This window comes from Ciconia boyciana, unplaced genomic scaffold (assembly GCF_034638445.1).
Source record: "Ciconia boyciana unplaced genomic scaffold, ASM3463844v1 HiC_scaffold_39, whole genome shotgun sequence".
Lineage (NCBI taxonomy): Eukaryota > Metazoa > Chordata > Aves > Ciconiiformes > Ciconiidae > Ciconia > Ciconia boyciana.
Genome location: NW_027328407.1, coordinates 693,702 through 705,500, shown reverse-complemented (window position 1 = coordinate 705,500; position 11,799 = coordinate 693,702). Strand labels below are relative to the sequence as shown.

Genomic DNA, 11,799 nt, shown 5'->3' with positions numbered 1-11,799 from the left:
GACAGGGGCTGCTACCTGGGAATTCCTCCATCTCCTGAAAAGGCCAAAACACTCTTGCAGATGCCTGGGAGGAGTCCCATGGAGCAACCGGGCATGCACCTGAGTCCTACAGGAAGAAAACTTTTCACGTAACTATCAAGGAAGAGTCTGTGGCTGCCAGCCAGGAAATTCAGCCATTTGCAGGGAACATCAAAACACTCCCAAGCTGCCTTGGAGGAGACCCAGCAAGGTACAGAGCATGGGCCTGCCTCCAACATTGGTAAAACTCCTTGGGTGGATTCCTTGGAGGAGTCTGGGGCTGCTACCTTTGAAATTCCACTGTCTCCAGGGCAGGGCAAAACATTCCACAGCTACCTGGGAGGAGTCCAAAGGAGCATACACAATGCTTGTTGGGTAGCGACTCTAGAATCATCTGGGGCTGCCTACAGGGAATTCACCTGTCTGAAGATAAAACCCCTATGCTCCTGGAGATGTCTTGGAGGAGCCCCAGAGAGCTACCGGGCATGGACCTGACTGCAGCATACACAAAACACCTTGGGTAGCCACCTTGGAAAACTCTGGGATGGATCCCTGCGAGATTCAGCTGTCTCCAGCTGGGAGGCCAAAACATTCTGCAGATTCCTCGGAGGATTCCTAAGGAGCTACTGGGCATGGACCTGCCTCCAACACAAAGGAAACTCTTCAACTAACTAACTAGGAAAATGGTGGTGCTGCTACCTGGGACTTTAGCTGTCTGTAAAGAAAAAGAAAATGCTCCAGCAGATGTATGGGAGAAGTCCTGATGCAAAAAGAGGAATGGACCTGCCCCCAACATACACAATGCTCCTTGGGTAGCTACCTGAGAAGATTGTGGAGCTGCTACCTGGGAATGCACTTGCCACCACAGGAAACCAAAAGAATCCACAAAATTCCTCGGAGGACTTCCACAGAGCTATGGGGTAAGGACCTGCCGCTAACATACACCAAACTCTTTGGGTATCTCCCGTGGTGGAGTCTGGGGCTGCTACCCAGGACTTCAGCTCCCTCCACAGCAGGACAGAACACTTTGGGGATGCCTGGCAGGAGCCGTGGGGAGCTACAGGCCATGGACCTGCTTCCCATTTCTATCAGCAATCCATGAGAGAGGATCAATCAGTAGTATGGCAGCAGTCCAGAAGAGCAGCCATCAATCGTATCGCAACAACCAGTCTTTCAGCAAGAGTCGATAGAACAGCAACAACGAAGTAGGTGTATACTACTGCAGGTAACTACAAACTTATGAGGGAGGGAACTTCTCAAAACAGCAGCAGATCTACTGATGAGAGACTGCCTATATGGAGATATAATACTGGTATAAAGTGAAGGAGACAGATTTCAGAAAGAGCCAAAGCATCCCAGAGGGGAGGACAAACCAATCCCGCGGGGATCCAGCCGATCAACGGCTTGGCTGATAAACCAAACTGCCTCCAAAAGACAGCCCAAATGTGGAACAATACCGTAAAGAGCCTCACTTCAGAGATGACCTGGAGGTGTCTGGGTTCTCGGTACCTCGCTGTGCTGCAAAGCGGCCACCTGCAGTTTCAAGGATGCTTCCGGTCGCCAGGCTCACAGCTCCGGGGCTCACAAGAACATTCTTCTGCTCAGTCACTTCCCCTTCTACCCAGTCACCTTTATGGCTGCTCACACCTGCCTGCTCCTGCCCTATCAGCTCCTCAGACACCAGTGACCTCACAAGCACATGCATAAGCCAGGGGCCTGCTCCTGGCCTATCAGCTCCTCACACACCTCTGACCTCACAACCACCTGCGCAGAAGGAGCGTCCTCACTCCCAACACCACGCCTTTTTCCCCTCCGTCTCCATCTCTGTCTCCCATCTCCCCCTGCTCTCCTCTCTCCCAGGCACCTTTCACACCCACTCCACCACCTCCCAATGCCTCTGCCTGTCCCTCTGTTTGTGTGGCATTTGCTACCTCGGAACCATTGTCCCAGCCACGTCAACTGCATCTCCTTCTCTGCTCCCTCTGCTCTCATCCTGACTGCGACAGCTGTCTGATGCACTTTTTAATTAAAAGGGCCCTTCATCCTGCTTCCCTTCTGCCGTTAAATCTTGTTCCTGCAAGAGAAGTCACAGCCTGTCCGTGTCCCCTCTCTGCCATCTTACCTGCATCTTCCTGAGCTGGACACCTGCTGGAACTGTCACCATCAGCCCCGGCTCTCAGTAAAGTCTTCTCCTGGCACAGGCGCAGCTCTGCTGTGCTTGCTGTGTGCCATGCTTCCTGAAGGACAACAGCAACACTCAAAGTTACTCCTGGGCAACGTCCTGCTGCGAAGAGCTGATTTCAAGGCAGCTTGGCAGCAGACCCTGAGGCCGTGCCAGGGCTGGGCACACCTGGCTCCTTCCAGCAGGGTTTTGGAAAGCCCATTCCCAGCTGTGAGCACCAGGCCAAGGGCACGGGGCATAAACAGCCCCCACTCCCTAGGGCCCCAGGCCCCAGCTGGCCGCTGTCCCAAAACTAGTACAACTTTCAAGCAGGCTCTCCCTCCAACTGAATTATCTCCTGTTTTGGGAAAAGAAAACGCATACTTCCAGATTCAGCAGTCGGACTAAGACTGTTAAAGGGCGATTTGGGCTCAATTGCAGAACAAAAGAATTTCCATTACAGAGTCTCAGCCACCACCTCCATGATCATCTTGTCAGTCACCCACAAAGGCTGTGTTGTGAAAAGTCTAACTGCTAATTAAACGTATCCTTTCCTCCCCAAATCTTTGTTTCCCTCAAATCCTCAGACTACTGCAGTACAATCATACTATTATTCTGTAATTACTCCTGAGAACCTCCAAAGCTCCTGTCATTACACAAACACACACCACCCTGCAGGAGGACAGGACAACACAGGGTCAGCCACTGTGACTGTCACTGGCACAAGACGCCCCTGTGTCCAAAAACACTCGGAAAGTCCCTGATCCAAGGAGAAAGAAGATTTTTTATTTTTTTCCTTCCCTAATAAGTTGAGGTGCTTCTAGGGATCTTTAAAAGATCCTGATGTTAAAATGGCAACAATTCAGGCACAGGGCATGGGTCTGGTCACTTGGTTTAGTCTTCTCATAAAACCTGAGGCAGGTATTTTAGCTATTCCTAAACTAGTTTGCTCTCTTCTTCACATTCCTCCCCCAAGACAGCAAAAAAAGCCCATGACTAACAGCACCAGGACATTTCGAATGCTCTGCTAATACATGAGCTTTCCAATAAGCGTGTCACGGGCATAGCTGCAGCGAGCTGAAAGCTGCACGGCACACACCAGCAGTGCGCAACGAGGAATGGCCAGTGCACATCAGCACCCTCGTTCGGACAGACGGCCATGGCTGAAGACAAGTCTGCTCGCTCAGGACGCTGAACCTCCACTGCACCCACACCCAGCCCTGACCAAAAGGGGACACAGAGAGACACAGAGTGACTGGCCAGAATCGGCGTTTGGTTCAGGAGGCATGCAGGGCAACGGGGACCCAGACCAACTGAGAACAAGGCCCCATGGTCACCTTTTCCTCCTTTTCCCCTTCCAGGTGACGCTGGTCAAGCCCCAGGCACCTGCCACCATTCGCTGTACGCAACTCCCCTGATGCTGCATATCTGATACACATTTAAATAAAACAACGCACGCTCAGAGATTCTGTTTGTTCACCTTGAGCTGAGGGGAAGCTGTGTCTGTGGGTGAGGAAGATCTGCTTTCCCCATTTAATTTTTATGCCACAATAAAATCACTGCAAGATTCAGATTAGAGGACAGCACTGAAATCCAAACGTTAAGTGACCATGAAGGCTCCAAACGCACATTTCCACCTGATTGCCTTAAACAAAACAGACCTGGGATCCTGATTGCTCACTTCAGCCTGGAATAGCCCCATTCCTCATCCAAAAGCTACTGTGTGCCTGGCTGAGGACAGGCACAATCCATGCAGCGAGCAATCAGAACTCAACCCTGCACTTTCCTGGGTCAAGTTTCCTTGGAAAAAATCTTCCCTGGGTTGTTTTAAAACCTGTAACTGCAAGAAAACATCCCTGACGGGCTGACGGGAACTTCCTGGCTGTGGGAAAACCATCCACCCTCTGCACCCCCATTTCCCAAGAGCCGGCAGCACAGCCTGGCTGGGGGGAAAGGCACGAATCAGAGCTGGGGGCCGAGAGAGGAGCACAAGCATCTGCCAAGGGAGCTGCGTCCAGCCAGGAGCACTCCCCACTGGCTTCTCGGACAACAAAGCCCCGGTGCATGCTCCCACCAGGAAGGAGAAACAACTTCCAACATTTCCCTCATTGCCCAGGGATTCCCGGGGCCATCAAGAGCTACCTCTCTGTGGCACCGCACAGTTCAGCTACCGATGGTGCGCAGGGTCACCCGTAATGAATACAATACAACCCACCAGCCCAGGACTCAGACGGGTATTGAGGGAGGGCAAAAGGAAGAGGGATGAGAGGACGTCAAGGGTGCAGAGAGGATAATGCGTGCTTGGCCAGCTTAAAGCCAGCACCTACAGGGACACCGCTGCCATGGCCTCCCCAGAAGGACACAGTCCCTTCCACTTCCCACCCACCACCAAGCTCTCTTGTGTTCCCACCAGATATTTTTAAGGCATTTTTCAGGTCTGTGTCAAACAGAAAACAGCTGGGTAAGTCTGGGTGCTATCAGGAAACACCCCAGAAGTCACTCTAGGTTGCCAGCACATCAACATTCAGGGATGGAGCACCAGCCACGTCCGTTGCCTTTGGGCATTCACAAAATCATAGCGGCTGGTGAAGCCATTACTCACAGGATTCGTTCCCCATTTCGGCCATCGCTCCTCTCAGGAGCAGAGGGGAAAGCTCTGGATGACAAAGGATGGCAGGAGGGGCTCCTGAAAGAGAAGACCAGTGCAGGAAGATCCCCCTCACTTAATTGCAAAGAAATAATTCTAGCTCCATGACATGAGTACTCAAAATGAAAGACACACAGCAGCATCCGCCATCAAAACTCTTTCAGTGGTAGTTTTACCTGCTGCAGAGCTGCAGGCTGATGACCTTACCGTCACTGTCACAAGGCCCCAGTTCACAGCAGTTACAAACACCCTTTTGAAAGACTCCATATCGGCTTCTCCTAAGAGGACCTGCTGCTTACTTGTAGTAATAGTAACTCTACTTGTAGCCCCTGTCTATCCAGTCTGTAGCCTACAGCTCTGAAGGGACAGACCAGTCTATACTCATAGCCTGTATCGACCTACCCTGAGATCTGTCCAGAAAGCCAAATCATCACCTTTAATGGAGAATGGAACTGGGGGCAAGCAGGGAGAAACAAAAATTGGAAAAAAGGAACAGTGTAGGCACGCAATTAAAGGAGAAAGGAACTGAGAAGAAAGGAACCTCCCCTGCTTTCAGGGAAAGACCCCAGCCCCACCATCCCCCCCTACTCAACCCACTATCTTAGGGAGGAGACGCTGCATGGTGGCCACGTCCTCCCCTTCCTCACCACCCTGCAGGCTGCTGCAGGGCCCTTGGGCTGCGGGGAGGGGATGTGGGTGAGGTGATGGCGGGTAGCCCCATGGCAAGCATCAGCCCCCACCCATCCTCATACACCCCACCACCATCCCAGTGCCCTCACCATCACGTCCTCATCACCGCCAGATGGATTCCAGCAGCAATGGTGGCAAGAAGCCCTGTGGCCCATGGCTGCTGTCTAGTGGCACGGCCACGGGATACTGACTCTGTGAGCCAGCAGCTCCCATGCAGACGGGGGGTTCAGGAACATGGGGGCGGCTGGGGCGGGGGGGGAGGGGAGAGAGGGGAGAGAGGGGAGAGAGGGGAGAGAGGGGGGAGGGGTGGAAGGGGGGAAGAGGGTCCCCGGGCCTGGGCCGGGGGCTGCTCAGCCTCGGGGCAGGCCCCACATGCGCCATGTTGACGCTCAGCCTGGCCGCGGCAGAGCCCACCGCCTTCTCCCATCGGTCTTTGCCGGCATAGGTCGGGAGGGCTGTCAGTCTCCTCCCCTGAGGTGATGCTGCCTCTGATTGGCCCCCAGGTGGTCAGGCTGCTGTGCTGCTGTGCCCGCCCTGCACCTGAGCTCATGACCTCCGATTGGCTGCCTGGGCTGTGACTCTTCCCTGGTTTGAGTCCGCCCTCCCCTTAGATGAGCCTTCCTCTGATTGGCTGCCTCATTACAGTCAATCACATGCCTTGCCCCACCCCCTCAGAGGCGATTGGCTGTCCTGGGTCCACCGACTCCCCATAGGCTTCTGGGCGGACGTTGCCAGGCGACCAGCTCTGCCTGTAGGGTTCAGACCCTCCAATGAAACGGTGGGCCCTAAGGAAAGGCTCTGGGTCAGAAAAGACAGCCTGGGACCCCAAAAATGATGATTTTGGCCCCAAAACAGGAGCTTTGGGCACTGAAAGGCTGGGCTAGGACTTTGGTGCCGGGACAAATGACGACTCGCCCGCTTGGCAGAGCGCGGGTGCCTTTTCGTGCCCCGAGGTGTTTCCGGAGGGGCAGGCTGGGCTAAAGCTTCTCTCCTCCTCCCCTCCGGGGCTGTGGTCTGGCGGGGCAGCTGGGCCTGTGGTGCAAGGACACCCTGGGTCCGGCTGTGCTGTCCTGCAGGCAGCGGCAGAGGCCGGGAATGACACTGTCTGCTCAGCACACGCAGGGTGGTCCCCATGGGAAGGACACCACGGGACGGGGCTTTTTGTTTCTGCTTTATTTAAAAACAAAAATCATTCGAATACGGCCCTTTTGCAGGGGTACGATTTCACTTCCCCAAGGCTCAGCAGAGCCAGCAGCACAGCCACCGCAGGCTCCATCTTGATGTTAGGTCCCGAGATGTCAGGACGTAGATGGCCTTAGCTGCCAGGGAGCTGATGGAGAGTTCGGGGTCTTTCCCCAAGGGCAGGATGGCTGCAACAGAAGGAAGCAAAGCAGCCGTGAACCCCCACTGCCTGCAGAGACCCCTGGGAGTCCCCTCCAGACCATGCCAGCCCCACCCATCTCTGTCCCTGGCCAGGAGGAGCAGGGGAGACAAACAGACCAGCTGGAAGCTGCTGCTCAGGAATGCCCCGTGTGCCCCTGACATGTTCCCCGGCCCCTGAAGCCTCTTCCTGGAGCAGGGCCAGGCATGGCAGCACCCTGCCCAGCCTCTGTCCCCTGCCCCACCAGCCCCGGCCAGCACAGCACTGCCCCTACTCACCGTTGCAGATATCCCACAGCTTCTCCCTCCTTAGGTTCCTCAGGTGCCGTGCGGCCAGCCCTAGGCACAGAGCTCCCGTCAGACCTCCTGCTCCCCAGCACGCTCCCAGCAGCACGGCCCCTGGGCCTGCCAGCGCGGCCGCACACCCGCCCCCCCCTCAGTGGGGCTGACCCCAGGGAAGCCACAGGGCTGCCCCTTGCTGCCAGTGCAGTGGTGGGGACTGGGGCCAGGCTGCCAGAAGAGGGACCCCAGGGGCTGTGGCTCACCGATGAACCTGATGGCCGCCTCTCGCAAGCTGGCCTGAGCGTCCTTCAGGTACGGCAGGCTCTGACACACATATTCTTCCACCCTGCTCCTGTCGTGCAGTACCTGGAGAGAGCACAAGGGCACAGGGCTGGTATAGGCCCTCCCCAGCCACCCAGACCAGTCCCTCCTACCAGTGCCCTCCTTCCCTCCCATCCCGGAGCCCTGTGGGGCTGAGGCTCAGAGAGAGCCGCAGGCACAGGGGGCCTGGCTGTGCTGAGACCCCGCTGTCCCACTGCCAGGGCTCACACGTGCCAGGACCTTGTTTAGCACCCTGGGGGCAGGGAGGGGAGAGGGGCCTGGAGAAGAGTCCTTGGGGGCTCCGTGCTTGAGGGCAGGGAAGGAGGATGCAGCTCCAGGCTCTGGGCTGCGGGCTGGAGCAGGGCAGGCCAGGGACAGCCACACAGCCCTCCCCACGGGCACGTGGGGCAGCCCTGGTCCAGCCCGGCCCTGGGGCTCGGGGGTTGTCCTCACCAAGCACTCTCCAATCAGCTCTGTCTGTCTCGTCTTGGCCAGGCAGCTGAGCTTCCTCCACTGCAGGAACTCTGCACAGGCGAGCAGGGTGTCCCCAGAGGCCTGCAGAGAAGCAGAGGTTGGGAGATGGCACCACAGCCCAGGGAAGGAGACCTGGCATCCTCCTCCTCTCGGCCAGGCTCCGAGCCGTTCCCAGCCCCTTATGGGAAGAGGCAGCGGGGCACAGACTCTGAACTGGGCCAGCTCCTTCACACCCAGGCTCTGGGTGGGCAGAGCTGTGATCCCGGGATGCAAGGCCAGTCCAGCGCCGGCTGCATCTCCCTTCCCACCATTCTCCAGGGGGGAATGGAGCAGGGGGGAAGGAGGAAGGCAGTGGTGGGACCAGGGCAGGGAAGAGGGGAGCAGTGGGACCCTGAGGTGACACACATTCCCAGACTCTGACGTCCAGCAGCCCTTGCCCCTTATGCCTGGGCCACCCCCATGGTGTCAGCACGCCCTTCCCCGCGACACCGGTCACTCGTCATTGCACCTTGGCCACGCTCTTGTTCTGGTCGTTCATACGGATGAACAGCGGGAGCAGGACCCTCTGCACTTTCTTCTTCATCTTTTTCTTGCTTCTCTCCACCACAGTCTTCATCACATCTTTGAAGAGGCTGATGGAGAGCTCCCGCACCTGGCTGGACTCCTGGTAGGGAGGAGGACAGGGAGACTTCAGCGACAGCCGCTCCCCGCCCACGGTGAGCAAGGGCGTTAGCGTGGCTGACGTCTCAAACGTTGCGGCGAGGCGAGGAGCCATTTGCACGGCGGGGCGGCGGAGAGCGGGACGTGCGGGACGCGGAGAGCGCGGCGGAGTTCCGGGTTCCGCCGCACCCAACCGTGCACGGCGAGAGATGGCACAAGGTTGATCTGAGGAAGGGGCTTGCGACCGCCCGAGAGAGCCCTCGCCACCGCCCCCAGCGCCTGCGCAGAAGATTGAGAACTTTCTAGAACAAGAAGCGTGTAAGTCCCGACGGGGCGTGGCTGGAGGCGGGGATTAGCGGAGAAAAGACATCCAAGGAACCACGCGCGCGCCCGCCACTGGAGGATCGCCGCGTCCGTCATCGTCATCGTGGGATCCGAGGGCGGGGATACTTTTTCTTTCTCTCCCCTCCCCTCTTTTCCTTCCCTTTTCTCGCTTCTCTCTCCCTCTCCCCGTCCAATAGATGCAAATTTGGGATAAACCGCGACGGGCTAAATAGCTCCGTCGCCAAATCGCCTCTGTTCGTTCGTTAAGCTCACCAGTTCGTTAAGTTTGGCCGTTTGTGGAATTCGCCGGTTAATCAAGTCGCCGGCCAACCCGCTCCTCTGAGTCGTCGTCGCGACTCTACCGACCGCGCGGCTCTGCCGAGCGGAGATCGGCTTTTGTCGGCGCGCAAAGATTCGCCGAAAAGATTCACCCGTTTCGCAACCCACCGGGTGGGAGCGGAGACGCTCTGGGGTCGCGTCCTGAGCACAGGGGCGAGGCAAAATCGGCGGGGCCGACCCTTTAAAATCCGAATTTCCCGGTTTCGGCGTGTTCCCGAAATAAAACTCGATAGCGACGGAGTTGTTATGACGCGTCCTTCAGTCCAGCACTGGGGATCGCTCCGCCATAAGCCCTTCCCACCAATTCTAGATCGCAAAACCATCCGTATTCATCGGATTAATTTATAGCGACACGAGATTTCTTGGAACTCGCGGGTAAGCGGCTCTGACGAAGGATTTAAGTCCTTCGGTGGGCGTTAGGGATCCTTCGGCGGCCGCTGGAGGAAGTCGGGAGTCTTCATCGCTCTGGCCGCCGACTGAATTTCGGCCTTACGCCTGCTCACTCCGGGTTTTGCCTCGCTCGTACCTTTCCTCCCGTACCACAAAACCAGTCGGTTCTTGGGTCGCTTCCCCTTCGCGGCCCTCCCCAAGGACCCAGGGCCCGAAGAAAAAAAAAAAAAGGAGGCTTTGGACAAAAAAATGAGGCTTTGGACTCTACAAATGAGGCTTTGGACCCTAGAAATGAGGGTTTGGAGCCTAAAAATGAGGCTTTGGAGCCTAAAAGTGAGGCTTTGGATGTAAAAACAAGGGTTTGGACACAACAAATGAGGTTTTGGACCCTAGAAATGAGGGTTTGGGCTCGAAAAATGGGGCTTTGGACTCGAAAAATGGGGCTTTGGACTCGAAAAATGAGGCTTTGGACAAAAAAATGAGGCTTTGGACAAAAAAAAGGAGGCTTTGGACAAAAAAATGAGGCTTTGGACCCTAGAAATGAGGCTTTGGACTTGAAAAACGAGGCTTTGGACTTGAAAAAGACACTTTGGACCCTAGAAATGAGGCTTTGGACTCTACAAATGAGGCTTTGGACCCTAGAAATGAGGCTTTGGACTCTAAAAATGAGGCTTTGGGCTCAAAAAGGGGCTGTGGACCCTAGAAATGAGGCTTTGGAGCCTAAAAATGAGGCATCGGACCTGAAAAATGAGGGTTTGGAGCCTAAAAGTGAGGCTTTGGATGTAAAAACAAGGGTTTGGACACAACAAATGAGGTTTTGGACTCGAAAAATGGGGCTTTGGACATAAAAATGAGGGTTTGGACTTGAAAAATGAGGCTTTGGACTCGAAAAAGAGGCTTTGGATCCTAGAAATGAGGCTTCGGACTCTACAAATGCGGCTTTGAAGCCTAAAAATGAGGCTTTGGACACTAAAAATGAGGCTTTGGAGCCTAAAAATGAGGCTTTGGAGCCTAAAAGTGAGGCTTTGGATGTAAAAAGGAGGGTTTGGACACAACGAATGACAGTTTGGACACTAGAAGTGAGGCTTTGGACTCGAAAAATGGGGCTTTGGACTCGAAAAATGAGGCTTTGGACAAAAAAATGAGGCTTTGGACCCTAAAAATGAGGTTTTGGATGTAAAAAGGAGGATTTGGACTCTACAAATGAGGCTTTGGGCCTTCAAAATGAGGCTTTGGGCCTTCAAAATGATGCTCTGGGCCCTTAGGAGGAGTCTTTGGACCTCAAAAGCACGGCCTGGAGCTTCAAAATCAGGGTTTGGACCCTCAAAATGAGGGTTTGGACCCTAAAAATGGGGCTTCCCACCCGAGAATCACAGCTTTGGACTCTAAAAACTGAGCTTTGGGTGCTAAAACCGAGGCTTTGAGCCCTAAAAGAGGGGTTTGGGCCATAAAAATGAAGCTTTGAAAGCCCAAACTAAGACTTTGGAAAGTAAAAATGGAATTTGGGACACTAGAAATGGAGCTTTGGAGCCTAAAACGAGGCTTTCTGCCCCAAAAAATGAGGGTTTAGACGGTAAAAATGCAACCGTGGCCCCTAAAAAAAGGCAATGGCTACTAAAGGACAGGTTGGGAGCTTAAAAATGAAGATTTCGGTCCTCAAAACGGGGCTTTGGGCCCTCAGATTGGGGTTTGGGGCCCTCAAATTGGGGGTTTGGGCCCTCAAATTGGGGTTTGGGGCCCTCAAAATGGGGTTTGGGGCCCTCAAAGTGGGGCTTTGGAAAGGAAAATGAAGCTTTGAACCCTGAAATTGGGATTTTTTGGCCTTCAAATGATCCTTTGACACCAAAACCTAAGGGTTTGCACCCTAAAACTGAACCTTTGGAGGCTTTGGACATGAAACAACTGAGGTTTGGGACCCTCGTTGAGGAGTTTGCACCCTAAAATGAGGTTTTGAAGCCTAAAAATGAGGCTTCGGACATTAAAAATGAGGCTTTGGAGCCTAAAAATGAGGCTTTGGATGTAAAAATGAGGTTTGGGACACAACAAATGAGGCTTTGGACTCGAAAAATGAGGCTTTGGACAAAAAAATGAGGCTGTGGACCCTAGAAATGAG

The 11,799-nt window shown here is 54.8% G+C and overlaps 1 long non-coding RNA gene across 1 annotated transcript; it reads right to left on the bottom strand.

Annotated features, from left to right (window-relative positions):
- Positions 1-6,692: 6,692 nt before the first annotated feature.
- On the bottom strand, positions 6,693-7,545 carry LOC140645861 (uncharacterized). The gene is made up of 3 exons (XR_012040050.1): positions 7,442-7,545; positions 7,176-7,235; positions 6,693-6,886 (listed from the first exon to the last, which is right to left on the bottom strand). It is a non-coding gene; the product is annotated as an uncharacterized lncRNA (long non-coding RNA).
- Positions 7,546-11,799: the final 4,254 nt, after the last annotated feature.